This window comes from Sorex fumeus, unplaced genomic scaffold, assembly GCF_029834395.1.
Source record: "Sorex fumeus unplaced genomic scaffold, SorFum_2.1 ptg000079l, whole genome shotgun sequence".
NCBI lineage: Eukaryota > Metazoa > Chordata > Mammalia > Eulipotyphla > Soricidae > Sorex > Sorex fumeus.
The window spans coordinates 1,464,489-1,482,168 of NW_026606136.1; the positions used below are offsets into that span (position 1 = coordinate 1,464,489).

Genomic DNA, 17,680 nt, shown 5'->3' on the forward strand with positions numbered 1-17,680 from the left:
AATTGTCTAAGTAGTCCCCCTGCTGATGTTTGCATCGCGTGATGAATGATCTTTCTAAGACTGAATTAAGTGCTTTGTAAATGGTGAAACCTCTAAAGTCAATGTAATTTCATTAAAATCATTATTAGTTTCTGGTAAGGATTATAGTATACTTTCCATAGAATACAAATCAGTTTGCAGGTAGTAGAAAGCTATTTATGATTAAAAACACTCTTTGAAAGCCATACACTTAAAGATAGACCCAGTTAATTGCTGCTGTGTGGTTGCAGCATCATCCTAGTAAGTAATTGATGGTATGACTGGAAATGAAGATGTGAAATGGGTATGCACAGATTCATATAGAAAGAAAATATAAATTATAACTCAGATACACATATATAGCCTGGAAAGCTCCCTGTGGTGTATTCAATATGCCCAAAACAGTAACAATAATGGGTCTCATTCCCCTGACCCTGAAATAGCCTCCAATACGGCACCGTTGGGAAGGACAAGTAAGAAGAGGCTGCTAAAATCTGAGGGCTGGTATGAATGGAGATGTTACTGGCATCCAATTGATCAAATTGATGAACAATGGGATGACAATGATACAGTTATATATATATATGTGTGTGTGTGTGTGTGTGTGTATGTATATATATACTGTTCACTTTTGTATTGTTTACACACATATGTTCTTTAACTGAATTACTTGTTTTTCTTAATTTGGACATGGACTGACTGAAAAAAATTAGCACAAGTTGAAGAGATAATTATTTTTTAATGGTAGAAAGAAATTATCATGCTGATGTATTCAGTTGTAATTAAAGAAAATTGTTTCTATACTTGAGGTAAAGGCCCTCCCGTTGTTCGTCGATTTGCTCGAGTGGGCCCAGTAACGTCTCCATTGGAGACTTTGTTGTTACTGTGTCTGGCATATCCAATACTCTCGGTAGCTTGCCGGGCTCTCCGAGAGGGGCAGAGGAATCGAACTCGGGTCGGCCATGTTGGCCGCTTGTAAGGCGAACGCCCTACCGCTGTGCTATCACTCCAGCCTATTTCCTACAAGATGAGGAAATTATTATTTCACGGAAGGACATTCTCTGTTATCCTTATTCTTGGTAAATTTTATCGAATGTTATGTGATATAACAAGAGTCTTACCAAAAAACATTAAACAAAATAAGATGAGAGCCATATTGTCATAGACATTTTAATGAAAAATTAATTTATCACATCTAATAACTTCAGTTTAGGTATATGGTAATTATTTTTTTTTCATAGCTGTCTTCTCTGGGTCTTCCCTTCGTGGTACATGCTGGGTGTCAGGTGGGATATAGAGCTGGAGGATTGATTACTCACACCCCACCCTATCCTCTCTCCTTGCATGCAATACATTGCCCCAGCGTTACCAGTATTATTCTTTCCCTCTCTAGACTCCAAAGCTCACAAAGGCTGGTTGTGTACCCTTAGTTTCTGAATTGCTAAATCAAGTACAGTGCCTTGTCCCCAAGAGACACTAAATAAACTTTTCTAGACTGATTGACATAATGAACAACGACAGGACAAAATAGAAAAGTAAGGCCTGGATCTTGCTGGTGGAGCACAGGTACTCACTCCTGGGTCATGGTCTGACGGACCCGTTTTATTTTTCAACCCAGATTTTGTTATGATACTCTCAACTTACAAGGTGACAAATACATTCAGTAGAGTAAAATAATACCACAAATTAATTCAGTTCTAATATTTCCCTTGGTGGTCAAATAGTGCAGTTTGGAATGATAAATATCTGCATAGTATTAAAAACAACTTGTTAATTTGGAAGAATATTGACTATGATTGCTCAGGAAACTCTAAACATAGCCTCCTTTTTATTTCTGTAAAACATTTTAAGACTTTTTAAAATATAGCAATATCAAAATATTTTATATTTTTCCATGCGTATATTTAAATATATTTATAAAATATTTCGATTTGTTCTTAAATGATCATCTTTGGTACACTATGTTTAAGAGCATCATATTTTATTTGGACCCTAATAACAATCCATTGAATAAAGTAAATATATAATTTTTCTATATTTCTAAAACCAAAGAAAGGAAAATAGTAAAGCATCTTTTATGTTATGTAGATACTGTCTTTTGTGAAATCTTGAGATAAGATTTGAGAAAAAACAATCAGAAAGGACAATATTCAGTTTTCTAATTTCAATACTCATGTCAGTTTTGCAGATACAAAAAACGATTCATGCCTCTATTCAATGTTTAATAAAGGTAAAAGGTAAAGGCCCTCCCGTTGATCGTCGATTTGCTCGAGCGGGCCCAGTAACGTCTCCATTGGAGACTTTGTTGTTACTGTGTCTGGCATATCGAATGTTTAATAACTATTCTTAAATGATTTCTTGTCTTCACAATTCAGTGCTTCGAGACCTGTGTCTTTTAACTTTTCAGTAAAAGTTTTATATTTTCTGTTTTCCAATAAAGAAGCAGAATCCTTCATCTAACTATGTTTTGCCATCTCTGCCTCCAAGCAAGAGTCTAAACCTGGGATTAATAATCCCTTTCTGCTCACAGAATGCAAACCAAGCATTTCAGTTCTTCAAAACACAGCAATTTACTTAGAAAATCAGACCCTTTGGTTTCCAGCGGCTCCTCCAATGACAGATCCTCTCCCTTTCTCTGAGGAAGATATTTTATAGTATGCTGAAAGATTATCTGGGTCATATGTTTTACCGTTATTGATGAAGACTTAACCAAGAAGGAAATGCATGGTCTGATAAGAAAGCTACATTCCTAGTACATTCTTTGACCATGTCATTATGGTCAAAGAAAACAGAATACCACTCCATGTTGACTGATCATATATTAAGTCTAGTGGTACATTTTTCAGTACTTTGATGTTTTTAGTACTTTCTTTTTATCCAGGATAATCTTATGTGGCAAATGTAGGAAAGTCTAAAGAAGAAAGTTAAGATACACCAAATGAAAAGTCAAACCAAAGAGTTTGATGATAGAGATAAGTCCCCCTAAGGATAAGAGGGTTGGAGAAGATAGAGATGGTAAAGTGGATTAAGAACAAATATTTTTTTAAAAGGGGAGGGATTCTCTGGGGGACAGAGAAATAAAATTAACATGACATTGAAAAACAAAAAATCCTGATCCTGTGATTCTGAATTAAACTCTTTGAATATAATAGTACACTTTTCCTTCAGCTCTCTTTTCCATGTGTATATTTAAATAATTCCCTAATAATAAGGTACAGTGGCTTCTCTAGTCTCAAAAGAAGGAAAAATAAAAGATAACAAAATAAACTACATAGTTTTATGTTATTTATTTTAAAATTTGTTCATTCTAATTTATCCTTTGATTCTTTAAGCACATGGACCAAGAAAAAAATGGGTTCACTGTTCTTTTATAGAACATCTGGGATAATGGATTATACTTGTCATAAGAGTTTAATGAAGAGTGAAAGAAGTATCTGAGTGTTGTTACCAACTCAGACATTCTGTAGTTATGCCAAGCCACAGAAATCTTTGAGAATATAGGCAATGTTATAGCTATGGTTCACAGTGTCCAAGGCCATATTGGATTGGATAAAGCCGCAGAACTGCTTGGGAACATCAGTGAGCATGAAATTGATATTGATTTAGTGCCCAAGAAAAAGTGTTCAAAAATCCAAAATATAGTTCTAGATGTAAACTTAAATGTATCCTGCTTTTGTTATTTCATTTTTACTTTTTTTTTTTCTTTCTGGGTTTGTTCTTCCTTCTTAAAAAACATTGTGTTTTACTTGTATTGTTTGTTTAAATTGCAGGTCATGGGGAATTATTTCTGGAATAAAACAGATGTTTTAACACATGTACAAAAAAGTAGAATATAGCATAGTACAGGATGGGGGGTACAATAGCTTTTATTTACTAAGATATCATTAGTGAAAATTTTCTCTCAAATGTTTCAGACTAAACTGGCCTTTTTAAGCCATATCATTGTTACTCAAAACCCAATTCTACCATGGTAATTCTTGGAAAACCAAAATATTTCTACTCTACACCTAACTTTAGAAATAAATGGAAGGAATACAGTTACAGGAATAGGCATTTGTAACTTATAATTGTAATTAAAAAATACACTTCCTTATCCTGTTACAATTTATTTCTTTGAGAAATCCTACCATATTTATAGTGAATTAATAGAAGCCATAAATCTTGGCAAGTTGTTTCTGTTAACAGCACAGAAATGTAGGAACATGAAGTTTTAGTGTGACATCCTGTAAGATACATAGCTAAAAATTGCTTGCCCCATTTAATAAATTTTCCAAATGGAGTCTACCTCAAATACAATAAAAACAAAAGTCATCAAAGTTTGGTTTCCCAAATTTTATGAAGTTGTAGTGACAATACTGTTTTACTTGCATTTGTTAAATAGGAATTAATACAGATTTTATTAAATATCTTAAATTTCCTGGTGCTATTTTAGATATGGGTGCATGTATGTATGTATGTATATATTGTTGTTCTGAGAGTTTAATATGGTATGTATTTATAACATGAAGTGCTATATTCCAATCAATTATAATTTTTTTAAATTCCCAAGTCATAGAATAGAAAACTGAATTATTTGAAACCATCTTGTTTTCCATTAGAGTTTATTTTTATGTTTAGAAGTTTCTAATTTGTTGCCCTACATGCTTCTGTCATATATTTTCTTGTTTCTTCTAATTAATAACTGGCCATTGAATCTAAAATAATATTTTATTGAACATGCTTTAAGATCTTTTTCAATTTTAATTCTTCTAAGACTCCATGATTTACAAACTTATTTACAGTTGAGCTGTAGGGATGCTTTGTTCCAGCACCAGGCCCAACACCAGTGTCTCCTTGCCTCTGCCAATCTCCAGGTTATCTCCCACCATCACCCTCATAGGCCACCCCAGTCTGCCTCCTTGACAGGCACCTTTTTCAAGTTTAGTTGTTGTAGTTTGGATCTTCTGCTTTCAATGTTGTTACTTTCCAGCTATATACAACTATACCACTCCTCTACACTGCTGATAAGCTTGTTCTCTTGGCTCCTGCCTCCCCTCCGTTACTTCTTGCTACCTCCTTAGTCTTTTTACAGGTATCTTCCAGTATCTGCTTCTTCTTGCCCTTTCTCTCAGTTTTTTTTACAGATACTTCTCAAAGTTATTTATTTTGTTGTTGTTGTCACTGTTGTTTTGGGGTCACATCCGGCGATGCACAATGGTTACTCCTAGCTCTGCACTCAGGAATTACCCCTGGCGGTGCTCAGGGGACCATATGGGATACTGGGGATTGAACCCAGGCCAGCCACTTGCAAGGCAAATGCCCTACCCACTGTACTATTGCTCCAGCCCTCAAAGTTATTTTAGTTATCTGTTTATCAACTTGTTCATTTATTTTTTAGGAGTATCACTATTACGTTTAATTGATCCATATTTGCATATGAAAGATTTTCTATATGCAACTAATTGACTATTAATATGAATCATAATTAAAATATGCATAATAGTATTATTTTCATCAATTTTATGATGATTAGTGTCTCACAATATATCTACAGCAAGCCACAGTTTTTGAAATAAGATGGATCATTTCAAGAATTATTAGATTGAAATAGCGAATGTTTATACTTTTCAGTTCTGAAAAATGTAGGAGAATTTGGAACAGAGGATAAACTGTTAAATTGAGCCAGAGACAGTACAGAAATTAGGTCCCTTGTCTTAAACTTGGCTGACTGGGTTCCATCCATCCCCAGCACCACATATGGTGCACCAAGCACAACTAGGAGTGGATCCCTGAGCAGAAAGCCAGGAGTAAACCCTGAGCACAGCTGGCTGTGGCCCAACCCTCCCCACAAAAATTCAACAGCAGAAAAAAAAAATCTATTAAATTGGTGCATATATGACAGGGAATGGACTTGTTTGGTATGATTTCACATGTTCAGTCAACCCAGAAAAATTTCTAGTACTGATAAAAATAACCAGTTACCACAATTTATAATAAAAGTAGCTTCAAGGTGTTATGAAAATTAATGTGGGATATAGAGAGGTCATGCTCAGCGGAATAGGCATATTCACTGTACGTGTGTATTTACATGATAATATTTATTTGTACACCCAACCCAGGGACCCCAGTGAACAATTCTTAATTGATTCAGGTATTCAATAATATAGATTGACAGACAAGAAAAAAATTCTTTTCTCATCATGTTATGCCATTCTGCCAGCTGGGATCTTCCTCAGGAGATCTTTTGTCAATACCACTATGGACATCTTGATTACTCAAAGAAAATATTTGCTTTTTCTAGAGGTGGTATTTCATGAGGTGTTCTATGGCTCTTTCATTAAAAAAATCTATCAGTTTTAATATAATACCCAAACCTTTAAGATAGTATTTCACACCAATAAAGAATCAGAGTATAACTCAGCATGATATTGTTGAAATAACACTGTATCCTATACAACATTGTTTTTGTGTTTTTCCTTCACTTCTCTGAGGAACTGGAGGTTTCTTGCAGGATTTAGGTAATTCTCAGACTACAGTGTCACAATCTGCTCACTTGACGTTTGAAAACTTACTTGTAACTCAAATATGGCAACAGTCAAGCTCAGTTTTCATTATTATTTTTTTTGTGAAACAAGATAGTTTTATTTTAAAATATTTAGAGATGTGAGGGGAGGGAAAGCAAGAAATATGTGTTCGAGAGAGAACATAGTCTTCTCCAGAGTTGAAATAAGCAAGCAAAGAGAGTAGACAAGCAAGAGAGATTTCACGTTCAAGGCAGAACACAGTCGTGAGGAACAAATCTTACTTAACCACATTATATCCAGCATATACCACCAGTGGCCCACTCTTGATTGTGGATTAATTAACATAAATTACAGTATTAGCATCAATGTAGCACTGTAGCACTGTCCTCCCATTACTCATCGATTTGATCGAGCGGGCACCAGTAACATCTCACAACGTATTGTGAGACTTCTTACTGTTTTAGGCATATCGAATACCTCACGGGTAGCTTGCCAGCTTTGCCATCGGGGAGAGATACTCTCAGTAGCTTGCTGGCCTTTCCAAGAGGGCTAATACTGTAATTTATCTTGTTTCACAAAAAAAAGACAAATTTAAACTTAAAGATAATTGAATCAATTTTTATTAATGACCAGTTTACTCTTTAGATCAGTCTATATAGTTAGAATACTTATGTAGTAAATGCAGATATCAAGTTTAAAGATTTATTTAGTGTTACATCTTATACCAAAATTGAAATTCTGTGATAGAAAGGAGTTTGTGACTACAGTTTAGTTTCATGCAATGGCAACTTTTTCAACATCCTCATACTTGATGCATTAGCCAACTAATCTTATCCTTATGAATTTGATCTTTAGAAATTCTTAAAATAATCTCCAATTAAATCACTTGGAAAAATTCTACCCCTCCCATATTCTTTCTCCTCTTCCTTCCATTTTCCATAAATTATTCTGTTTGATTTTGATTGCAATCAAGCAGTTATCTTTTGAAAATTAAAGCAGACCTGCCAATAAAGAACCACCTTGGATTAGTGCATAGAAGACACTGAAGTCAAAATAAAGCAAGTGAACTCTTCCAACTGAAGAGTCGCAGGTGTATCTTCCTTTCAAAAAATATGCTCATCCCCAGAGAAGTATCAAAATGTGATTTTCATTAAACAGATTGTTGTTGAGCCAATAATTGCCCTCCCCACAAAAACACCAAGGTTTGTGGAATCTATGAGTGCTGTACCTTGCAAAGCAAAAATAAATTTGGGTGCAGATGAAACCAATGTAGGTAATTTTAATTGTAAGGAGAGTGTCCTGGATCATCCAGGTAAGTTCACTGGAGTCACAAAGGTGCTTAAATGAGGGGTAAAAGAGTCAGTCAGGGTAGATATAACCTGAGGAAGGTTCATCCAGCCTTTGCTAGTTTAGCATATAGAAATGAGTCACAAATCAAGAGACATGGGCACTTAGAAGCTAGAAATAACAGGAAAGCAGCTTTATTCTTAGATGCTTCAGAAAGGAATGCATGAGGCTTGCTGGCACCTAGGTTTAATCAAGTGAGATCAAAATTAGATGTCAAGGACAGTGAGGTAATTCTCTTGGTTTTGTGTGTGTGCTTATTTGGTATTGGTTTTGCTTGTTGGGTATACCGGGTGTGCTCAAGCCTTACTGCTGGTTATGTACTTAAGGAGCACTCCTGATAGTACTCAGGGGACAACATGTGGTTCTGGGGATTGATCCTTTGCCAGCCATCCATAAGGGAAGTGCCTTAACTGCTGTACTGTCTCTTTGGCCTCATGATTTTAGTTTTTTCTTTGAGCTAGTGATAATTGATTGCAACATCAAAAGGAAGATGTTTAGGTTATCCCGTTGTGTGGTCTACAATTTGATTTCTGATGCAAATCTTGAGAAGTATTTATTTTTGTCATCCACTTGCTTATATGAACATTTTCAGATTTCAGATATTGCTCTGTCATTGATTATTTGAAAAATCTGCTGAGTTAATTAATTCTTAGTGCCTGTCATAGTCAACACTGAATATTTATTGGGTTGGGTTTGGGTGGAAAGACAGGAAAAGTGACTGTAGGATTTTATTGTAGAAATGTTATTCTGGTAGGATTAAACTTTACCATTTATTTTTTATAACTGAAAAAAGAAACAAAAATATATATTCTTAATACATCACTAGTTACTACCCATCCACTGTTGAATATGCTACACACTTACATTTTAGGATAGAACACCCAATAATTTATTGTCCTCCCAGTAAAATTACTAAGAAGATATCATCAATCTATTGCCAAACAAGGAATGATTAGCCTTAAAAACCCACAGTTGTATCATTGCAGAAGACCTGCAATTTTCTAGCATAGCTCAAGGCTGTTTCTCTACTTTAGACACTTTGACCATCTGGAATCTGTTACCATCTTTATTGAAATCAATTCCAGATCACTATGCCTATCCACTATCTAAATACCCTTAACCATGACCATATTCATTGTGTGAGCGTTAATGCTCATAACTTCAGTAATCTTTTGCTACCAGCGATCATTGTTAGTTGAATGTGTAAAAATGACCAATTTGCTTTGTTTTTAAATGGAATTCTCTTCCATGATATTCCTCAATTTGCGTTTTCCAAATTGATAAATGTACACTTGAAATTGCAATTAGCCATCGTGACATTTGAGCAGTGTTTGTCGCAATCTACAAAATGTTGTAACAGGTTGTGTGGGCACAGTTCAGGAATTAGAGGAATGTGTCAAGTTTTTTCATTCAAACGGAAGCATGACTTTATTGATTTCTGAGGTGGCAGACATGCCAAGGCATCCAAGTATCAGGATGCTCTCCAAGGCAGGTTTCTGGAGAGGAACAACCCCTGCTGGGATCTCACTGTCATCGACAGAAATTGGATTGTGTCCTGTACACCATGTTCTAGTTTTCAAATCAAAAATAGCTTATGGTGACAGTAAATCCCTACTCCTACTACCATCTTATTTTCAATAGTATTAATCCCATTATTAAGATGAAAAGTTTTATTTTTCTTATAGATTTATTTGTGATTCCTGTTGTTGTTGTTGAACCACATGCCCAGCTGTGCTCAGGATTCACTCTTGACTCTGTGCTCAGTTATTGCTCCTGGCAAAGCTTGGGGGACTGTATGTGGTGCCAGGTTGGGTGCATGCAAGGCAAGTGTCCTGCCCTATATTACTGCCTCAGCCTGCCTTCTAAGTTTATTTTTTGTCTCTTGATATATGAATAAGTAGTCAGGTCACCAGTCAGAAAATAACTTGGAGTTAACATTTGTGCTTGCCCTTCATTATATCCCAGGATTTATAAAAACCTTAGCTTATTGTTTTCAATATTGTATAAAATGTGAACTTTCAATGTTGATAAGTTAAGTGATGTAACTTAATTTAAAGGCAGAAGAACACACACACACACACACACACACACACACACACAGAGCTTCCTAAAAATGTTTGTTTGATAAATTTGCTGGTTGGTTCATTTACCATAGCTGTTCCTCACAAGATAAAGGATAACCACAATATAATGTGAATGGCATTTTTTTTTTAGTAATTGCTTTCCAATGGAAATATTCTGTATTTTGGCAGGGGGTTAAGGCACACCCATAGATGCTGTGGGCCCACTCCCAATTCTGTGCTTAGGGGTTGTTCTTACTGGTGCTGGGGATGCAACCCAGGACTCCTGAATGCAAAGCATTTGCTTTAGCCCATTGAACCATATAGAACCCGCAGTAGTTCATATTTTATATGAATATATATTACTCAGTTTTCTGATGTGTTTATTGTTTTTATTTTGTACTTACCAATTCATTCAGAATATGTATATATATGCATACGTGTATATATATATTTAAAATCCTAGGTTCCAAAAGGTAATTATTTCTAATGTATACGTATATGTATATGTATCTGTGTGTATATATATGTGTGTATATATATGTGTATATATATGTGTGTACATATATATATATATATATTTAAATTCCTAGGCTCCAAAAGGTAGTTATTTCTAATGCTTGGTGAAAAATATAATTTGAAGATCTGTTTGTTCCTATGATCACATGCAATATAAAATTCAGTTTCATGGGTTCTTTCCTATGAATGGATGTTGCTCCTCATGAAAGTGTGTGGTGGAGAGAGAGAGAGAGAAAGGGAGAGAGGAATGATTACCCTTCCTTCCTACACGTTGTCTGGCAAATTGTTCTTTGAAATGTAAGATGTACGGTATACAAATTACATCATCAGTTGTTATAGATTAATAAATGAGCATATTTTTGCTTAAAAATAATTATGTGTTAAGGCTAAGAACCAAAATGCTATGAAAATTTTGTGGCTAAAGAAGCAATTTATTTTCTTTTCCATTGGTAGTTTTTACATGCTTGGTGGTATTGACAAACAGGGTTACCACAATACATTTTAGTTTTTGGAATTACCCTAATCTAGATATGATTTACACACATAAAAATGTGCCCGTTGATATATTTTCTCTCAAAATATGAAGATTTCTGGCTCCTTATTTCTGTCCATTCTGAAAATGCGGTGGCTAGCCTAATTTGTACAGGCCTACTGGATCATGCCTAATTGAGTTAATGAAGCTCTTCTGTAACAAGAACCCTCTAAAGGAAAATAAAAACACAGAATGAAATTTCAGCATGCAAATTAGACTAGCTTTGCTGGCTTTCACTCTCATGGGTAGAAGACACAGTAAAAGAAAATCCTTAAATTAAAGCCAATTACACCACATAGTCAAAGATCAGGTTTACCTAAAATTATCACAAGGGAACTGTGTGTGTTCCGGGAAGGAGAGCCCAATCACTGGTTGATTGTTGACAGTTGACCCATCCTGGGATGCACAAAGCATTCATTTATTCCTAAATTCTTCTGACAGGCTTGACATCTTTAAGTATTTTTGGTTTCTCATTAATCAATGGACACAGATATTGTGAACACTTACATTCATGGATCTTTGTTTATATTTTGTCCTAATTCTAGCAAGTGGTTTGTTCCTTTTTTGTCACAGTTATTTTAAACTTTATTATTAGTTGGCTATAAAAGTCAAAGATAGCTTTCCAGTACCATTGTGGTGAAGACATTTCAAATTGAACAATATTTATTTTCCTTTTGAGAAATGAGTCTTTTAAATTTAATTTGATTTTCATTTTCCCCTCCTTCAGTTTTCCATTAAATTTGTATGATTAGGAAACTGCAAGGAATATGATAATTGAATGACTGTATTTTATTAGTTTTACTCAAGATTTTAATTATATATTATAAAATTCCACAAGTAAGTTTAATTACAACAGTGACAAAAGCCAGCCTAAATTCTCATCCTGCAATATTGGAGTCAGTAATTAGAAAAGTCTCAATATTTCTATAAAGTCTTTTTGACTTTTTGATAATTTTTATAGATGAATAGCATTATAGAAACTTAAGAAACCCAATCTAAAATCTAATGATTATCCAGGGTCAATATATGTAGGTTTTTCCCTGCCAATTTTATCCTCTAAACAACCTGAAACAAAAATACAGTCTTGGTCTAAATATATTTGTCACTGTTTCTCAATGAGTAAAGTGAAGATTTGGGGCAAAATAACCTCTTCATCTTGTCAATGACTTTTTGATTTCATGCTTTATGTTAATATAAAATACTGGAGCGAATATTTGGGAATTCAGTATTGTTTGCTATCAATTTTGGGCATGAAAGATCTGTGAGAAACAATAGAAAGCAAAGCTAATGACCCCTGGGTAGAATCAACTAGGGCCATAGAAGGAATTTACTCATTTAACCAGATACATGAAAAGTCAGATCTTGGAATCTTATTTGCTAACCATGTGTGATGATTAAGTCAAGACAACTTTTTAAAATCAACTCAGTTTTTAAGTTCCTTACTTTATTCAATCAAAAGTTACTGATACTAGTCTAGAAGACATAATTAAAGAAGTACAGACCAAGAACAATGCAAGACTCCAGGGTCAGAGCATTAGTGTAGCAGGAAGGGCATTTACCATGTCAGCTGCTGACCTGTGGGTTCAATCCCAGACACCCCATAATGAACCCAGAGCCCATCAGAAGTGGTCCCTGAGAACAGCCAGGAGTAAATCCTGAGCATGGCTGGGTGTGACCAAAAGTACAAAATAAAACAACAAAAACCAACAACAATAAAAACAGTGCAAGACTCCAGTATGAAATGGGCTAGAAGAAACGTAAGAAAAACCAGTATTGTTTGCATATTCTAATTTTATTACAATTGCGACCTTAAAAATCATTTAAAAATAGCATCTATTTCATGAAATGGTATCAACAAAGGAATAAGAAGTACTTGCACTTTTCAATCTTATAATACAGGGAATTATAGCTTTTACTTACTAGAGGAATTATAAAAAAATGGAAAAAATATCGTGAGTTTTACAGAATACATAAGGTTGACTCAAAACAAGTAAAGTCTATCATGAAAATTTGGCACCATAAAAACTGATTCATCTGCAGATGAATTTTCTTTTTGACCTTTTTTTTTTTTTTGAGGGAAGGCTGCTCACAGCACACTGATTAGAAATTGCTCCTGGTGGTGCTCTAGGACCATATGGTCCAGGGATGGAGCCTGGGTCGTTGATATGGAACAGAAGCTCCTCGACCCATCTCTCTGGCCCTTTATGGACTGTTTTCAATGTAGTATAGTTGGTATGGTGCATAGAAATTGCAGAGTAATCATGTGGGAGAGCTACTAGTATTCGTGATTTAGCTCATTCAAAGGATGAGAAAGAGATCCAAGACTGAGAATATTGTTAAAGGCAACGATAGCGCCTCACAAGAGGCAAGGTGTGGACAGTAGACTGCTCAAGAGGGGTTGCTAGGTGGGAGTCCTTAAAAACTGTGCTAAGATTTCCAGGCGAGGCAAAGATTGGCTCATAGCAGACAGGTCTAGCCATCAGCTCTGTTGTGTCACTTGTGTGTCCTTGGTTGGCAGCTATGCTGTGCTATCTTTCAGTGTAGGAAACAGCTAACAACTTCACCCTGTTCTTAAAGTTTTGTGTTTAGAGAGGGCCAGCCACTCTCTACTCTCCTGTCAGTCCCTGCCTCTTAGCTTTTCCCTGCTCTGATTATGCATAGTTTTGATTTTTACATCAGTTAAAATGAAAAAATAAACTTTAATCACTTCTATTTATAAACATCCAAATTGTAATTACTCTCTCTCTCTACTGGTCTGGTGTTTATATCCTAGACATCCTAGTCATTATAGAAAATACTTCATGTGACTTAGAAGAGTAATAGAATTACTAATATTTACTGCAGTTACGTAATTAAACCTTGTCAGAACCAAGACCAAAATATTTGACTTTGGATATTAGAACTCATTCACTTGAAACTTCAGTGTTCGTTGTTCTTTTATACAACCATCAAACAATTCATGCTTTCCCTTTACTTTTCTTACATTTTCATATTCTGCAATTCAACTTTAAGACAGTTCAGTAACCTGAGTTGACTCAGTATCACAGTTTAAGATCAATGTTGAAATTTTCACATAGCAAGCATTATATTCATAGCAAGCCTTGAAACCTCAAAGCTCAGAATTATTTTGTTATTGTAAAAAATATGATGCTGATAGGTGTTATATTTGCACCCGACTCACATCTAAATGCTTTTAATTTAGAGGTTTGAAATACTTTAGAAATATTCAGAAAACTAGTATGGAAAATCAGTTAAATACATGTTAAAACGCAACGACATGAATAAAAGAAATAGCATCTTCCAGCTTTCCAATATTAAAAGGCAGTACAAGTTACTGAATTCCAGAATTCCGCCATTTATTTTTTTTTAATCACTGTGAGATATACAGTTCATGATTGAGTTTCAGTCATACAATGTTCCAACACCCATCCCTCCACCACTGAATATTTCCCACCATCGATGTCTCTCCTTTTCCCTTCGGCTGCATCCCCTCCCAGCCTGTCTCTATGGCAGGCACTTTCCTTCTTTCTCTCTCTTTTTCTCTGTTGGTTATTAATGTTTATAGTACAGATACTGAGAGGTTACCGTGTTTGTTCCTTTAACTACTTTCAGCAGTTCATTTCAAACTACCTTTTCTTAGTGGTCCCTTCTCTATCCCAACTGTCTTTTCCTCAAGCACTTGAGGAACACTTCCAATCATGGGCCAGTCCTTCTGGTCCTTGTTTCTACTGTCTTTGGGTATTAGTCTCATATTATGTTTTATATCCCACAAATAAGTCCAATCATTCTATATCTGTCCCTCTCCTTCAGACTCATTTCACTCAGCATGATGCAGTGGGAAAGGGGCTCTCCTTCATTGTTGCTAGGAATGCTGACTGGTTTAGCCTTTTATGGAGATGGGCATTCCTAAAAAAGCTAGAAATTTAGCTTCCATACGACCCAGGAATACAACTTCTAATATGTCCCAGGGGCCCAAAAACACACAATAGAAGTAGCATCTGCACTTCTATGTTTACTGCCAGCACTGTTTACAATAGCCAGGATCTCAAAACAATCCGAGTGCCCTAGAATAGACAACTGGCTAAAGAAACTACGGTATATATACACAATGGTATACTACACAGCTGTTATAAAAATGAAGTCATGAAATTCATTTATACACGGATGGACATGGAGAACTACCTTATTTTGAAAGAATGGCATTAAGCAACAATACAGTAATCAAGAGAATTTTAGGGGCTGGAGCACAGCTGGTAGGGCATTTGGCTTCCATATAGCCGATCTGGGTTCAATTCCCTGAGCATTGCCAGCAGTAATTCTTGAGTGCAGAGCCAGGAGTATCCCCTGAGCATTGCTGGGTGTGACCGAAATAGCAAAAAAAATAAATAAATTCTGGACACCACTGACTTTGGCCCCAAAACAAATTTAAACTAGTCAAAATAGTCAATACAGACTCAGAGGTGAAAGAATCGGGTGGTTCTCAGAGGAGCATATGTCATGTCAAGGATCAAAGTTAGGTTAGCAAGATTTGCAAAACAAGTGCCTTACTCGTATTATTAATAGGTCTGTGGTCCTGAGGTTTTATATGCCCACTCTTACTTTGTGTCTTATCTTTTATACACTTTCAATTACTATCCTTTTTCCCTTTTGTGTTGACTATTTTGTATTGACTGTTTGTATTTTTCTATTGATTATTCTGTATTGACTATTTTGACTAGTTTAACTATTTTATAATTTCTTTTTCACATTTACATCTTTATCTCATCCAAAAATTCACTTTCTGTTGTTTTGCTTTTGTTTTGGGGCCAAAGTCAGTGGTGTCCAGAATTTATTTCTGGCCCTTAACATAGGGATCACTCCTGGTGATGCTCAGGGGGCCATTTGTGATCTTAACACAGGTTGTTTATAAGCAAGGCAAATGTGCTAATGGTTGTACTATTACTCTGGTCACCCCAAATTGACTTTTTCTTTGTTGTAAAGTGGCAGTGCCATTATCTTTTTCTACATAATAGACAAATCAAATTTAACATTATTTGTTATTAACCTTTCATAGACACTGTAATTATATAGTTCAAACTATCATATAGCATGATAGATTTTTATGTTTGAGTGCGATCTTCTTTTGTAAAAGTAAGTGTACTGGACTTATATGTAAATTGTAGCATATATTTAAAATCAAAGAAAGAAAATATCTCAGGTTAGTATTGCACAAGAGAAACTAAATTGGTATAATTACTCCACTTTTTTGTCTACTTTTGTGCTAACATGTAATAGACTATTTTCTTCTTATTGCTTCAGTGTTTCAGAGGCATATATCACTTGGGAAATGGCCTCATTTCTGTTATCTCATCTTGAATGCTTATTGCTTTCTTTGCAAATTTTCTTGTTCCTTTATGTTTTCAAAGGAAGGACCATGTTATCTTTTGTCTACTACCACTGATAATACCTTTATCTTAAACATTTGGTAAATTTCAATATTGTGCCTTAAATACCTGTCCTTATCATGATAGACTTATCACTAATAGAAATATATTTCTGTCTTTACTGGTCTTGTGACTGTACATTTGTGGCTTTCTAAAGACCTATTTCAAGAACTTGTTACAATTTTCATATATCCTGGTCAGTGTTCATGACATTCACACAGGAACTAAATCTGATCCTGTCACTGCCTTGTTTTCACAACTCTGATTTGCCAGTGGGATGAAGAGCATACTGTTTAGATTGACCTATGGGCTACCACCCACCTTCCCAACAGCTTGTCCTCTTGTGAACATTGTCAAATCCCACTAATTGTCCCATATTCTTCCCACTATTTATGCCCACTTGGTGTTCCTTCTGCTTCATTTTATGGCCTTCCTTTTCACCATCTGTTAAGTCTTTCCTGTCACCATTTTGCTTTTTGAAACCTCTATTCCCCAATTCCTTAAGCCGAGAGATATATAGGGGAAAGGTGCTTGATTGCACACAGCTTACTCTAGTTCAATCCCTGCTACCACACATGGTCTCCAGAGCAATGCCATAGGAAAGCTCTGAGTACCTCTGGGTATGACCTAAACGTACCACCCACTCCAAAAACAAAACACCTAGAGATCTGGTGAATACCATACTTTTCTTGGAGTATATAAAAAATATATGTACCTTATTATATTTAAATCACTTTCATTTTCACTTTTTGTTTTCCATTCATTTCTCTTAACATGTTTGTTATTCTATAGTGTGGAGTATGAATTTCTAGTTCTTTTGTTGCCCCAACTTATGTTTATCAAGATCAAGTAATAAACTTATATTTTAAAGTGAATTAACTCTTCAATGATAAGGGTTATTGTGTTAAATCTGTCCATAAGCTGAATTCTGTCAACAAAATATGTATATATATATATATAGAGAGAGATAAAATCCATTTCTGTAGTTAAAGTAAAACTCTAAATAGATTACATCTTGATTAATATATAAATATTTAAGACTATATGGCTATCCATCTAAAAGTTCAGTATAATTTACTTGCTTGGCATAAGAATATATAAAAATATGCCAATATCAAATTCTTTATCAGTTTACAAATTCCATAGTGAAAGTCCCTGAATTACTTTCTGAACTGGCATAATGATTTCTTACGCTGAAAATTGATTTAAGAGGAAAAAAATGTTTTTTGTGGAGGTAAATGATGAGGAATAATTTATTTTGAGTTTTAGTCTATAAAA

At 35.0% G+C, this 17,680-nt stretch overlaps 1 protein-coding gene across 5 annotated transcripts in view; it reads left to right on the plus strand.

The window, feature by feature from the left end:
- The window catches only part of PTPRD (protein tyrosine phosphatase receptor type D), a 1,654,013-nt gene that overhangs the window by 1,348,274 nt on the left and 288,059 nt on the right, over nt 1-17,680 (plus strand). The window lies entirely within an intron of this gene.